This window comes from Mandrillus leucophaeus, unplaced genomic scaffold (genome assembly GCF_000951045.1).
Source record: "Mandrillus leucophaeus isolate KB7577 unplaced genomic scaffold, Mleu.le_1.0 Scaffold413, whole genome shotgun sequence".
In the NCBI taxonomy this organism is placed as follows: Eukaryota; Metazoa; Chordata; class Mammalia; order Primates; family Cercopithecidae; genus Mandrillus; species Mandrillus leucophaeus.
In genome coordinates this window covers 802,372-805,053 of record NW_012104399.1, presented here as the reverse complement: position 1 = coordinate 805,053, position 2,682 = coordinate 802,372, and the positions used below count along the sequence as shown (strand labels likewise).

Genomic DNA, 2,682 nt, shown 5'->3' with positions numbered 1-2,682 from the left:
TATCCTTGACTCCCCTCTTCATTCTATACCACATCTAATTTATAGCAATCCTCTGTTACCTCTATCTTCAAAATATATTCAGAACTGGAACAGTTCTCCAGCAAGTGCCATATCCAAGCCACCATCATCTCTGAATAATTGCAAGAATCTCCTAGCTGGCTTCCCTCGGAGGAGCCAGAGGGATCTCTTTAGAATGCTAAATAAGGTCATAATCACTTCTTGGCTCAAAAACTCTTTAATAATACCCCAAATCATTTGGAGTGAAATCATTCAGAATAAAAGCCAAAATCTATTGTTGTTGTGTTTTCTTGAGACAGAGTCTCACTCTGTCACCCAGGCTGAAGTGCAGTGGTGCAATCTCAGCTCACTGCAACCTCTGCCTCCCAGGTTCAAACGATTCTCTTGCCTTGGCCTCCCAAGTAGTTGGCATTACAGGCATGTGCCACCATGCCTGGCTAAATATTTTGTGTTTTTAGTAGAGACGGAGTTTCACCATGTTGGCCAGGCTGGTCTCAAATTCTTGACCTCAAGAGATCCATCTGCCTCGGCCTCCCAAAGTGCTGGGATTACAGGCTTGAGCCACCACACCCGGCCAAAAGCCAAAATCTTTAGAATGGCATGTAAGACTCTAAGTAACATAGTCCCCCGTTACCTCTCCAACCCCATCTCTTATCACTGTACCCCATATTCCTATTGACTCCAGCGATATTGATCTTTGCAGTTCCTTGGACATTCCAGACACTTCCATACGAGGGTTCTTACCCTTGCTGTTCCCTCTGCCAAGGGCTCACTAACTCATCTTCTTTGCTCAAACGTCATCTTCGCAGTGAGACCTTCCTTGACCACTCTCCTTTTTTTTTTTTTCCAGTTCTGTGTGTTTCAGACGACCAGCCTTTCAAGATCTAACCCCACACTCCCTTCCAGCACTCCTCATCTCTCTTCTTTGATTGGTTTTTCTCCATAGCACGTATTATTTTCTAACATGCTGGAAATTTTAGTTATTATTTTGTTCATTGTCTCGTCCCTAGATTACAAATTCCACTCAGTGAGAGTTTCTGCCAATTTTGTCACTGCTCAAAGCCTAGAACAGTACCTGGCACATAGTGGTTACCCCGCAAATATTTTACCTTGTTAACTAAATGGTTTAATTAATTAAACCTATTGACCTCATCAACTAGTTAACTAACAGCAAATGATGAAGACTGAAGTAGTTTGAGAAGTGACTAGAAGGTGAGGAATATGAGGCTGATCATATTCCTTTTTTCTTTTTTTCTGAGACAGGATCTTACTGTCACTGCATTCGGGCAGGAGTGCAGTGGCACAATCATAGCTTGCTGCAGCCTCAACCTCCCAGGCTTAAGTGATCCTCCCACCTCAATCTCCCAAACGGCTGGGACTACAGGCATGCACCACCACAGCTAACTAATTTTAACATTTTATTTGTAGAGACGAGTCTCATTATGTTGCCCAGGCTGGTCTCAAACTCCTAGGCTCAAGGAATCCTCTCACCTTGGCCTCTGTTAAGTGCTGGGATTACAGGTGTGAACCACCACATCCAGCCAAAAACAACACTTTTAAGAAGGTTGGGGGTCGGTGTGGTGGCTTACACCTGTAATTCTAGCACTTTGGGAGGCAAGGTAGAAGGATCTCCTAAGGTCAGGAGTTCAAGAGCAGCCTGGCCAAAATGATGAAACCCTGTCTCTACTAAAAATACAAAAATTAGGCGGGTATGGTTGCACACACCTGTAATCCCAGCTATTTGGGAGGTTGAGGCAGGAGAATTGCTTGAACCCAGGAGGCGGAGGTTGCAGTAAGCCAAGATCATGCTACTGCTCTCCAGCTTGGGCAATAGGGTAAGAATACATCTTAAAAAAAAAAAAAGAAAGAAAGAAAAGAAAGAAGAGTCTGTTATGGTCGCTGCTGCCCTGAGGAGGATGAGGAAGCCCGCACAAGCAAAACTGCTGCCCGGGTCGGCCATCCAAGCCCTTGCGGGGCTGGTGCAGCCGCTGGTTTTGGCGCTTGTGCTCCTGTCTGCCACTCTATCCAGTGTTGTATCACGGACTGATTCACTGAGCCAAACTGTACTCAACTCAGTTATTTCTACCCCAAATGTGAATGCTTTAACACATGAAAAACAAACCAAACCTTCTATTTCCCAAGTCAGTACCACCCTCCCTCCCACAACGAGTACTGAGAAAAGTGGAGGAGCATCTGTGGCTCCTCATCCCTCGCCTACACCTCTGTCTCAAGAGGAAGCTAATAACAACGAAGATCCTAGCATAGAGAAGGGGGATCTTCTCATGCTGAACAGTTCTCCATCCACAGCCAAAGACACTCTGGACAGTGGCGATTACGGAGAACCAGACTATGGCTGGACCACGGACCCCAGGGACAACGACGAGTCTGATGACACCTTGGAAGTAAACAGGGATTACATGGAAATTGAACAGTCAGTGAAATCTTTTAAGATGCCATCCTCAAATATAAAAGATGAAGACAGCCATTTCTTTTTTCATCTTATTAATTTTGCTTTTTGCATTGCTATTGTCTACATTACATATCACAACAAAAGGAAGATTTTTCTTCTGGTTCAAAGCAGGAAATGGCGTGATGGCCTTTGTTTCAAAACAGTGGAATACCATTGCCTAGATCACAATGTTAATGAGGCAATGTCTTCTTTGA

General features: G+C 44.5%; 1 pseudogene across 1 annotated transcript in view; it reads left to right on the top strand.

Annotated features, from left to right (window-relative positions):
- Positions 1 to 1,910: 1,910 nt before the first annotated feature.
- LOC105548516 overlaps positions 1,911 to 2,682 on the top strand; it is a 3,703-nt pseudogene continuing 2,931 nt past the window's right edge. Inside the window, exon 1 of the transcript XR_001007398.1 lies at positions 1,911 to 2,681. The product of XR_001007398.1 is annotated as a keratinocyte-associated transmembrane protein 2 pseudogene (transcript). The remainder of the gene's footprint in view (position 2,682) is intronic.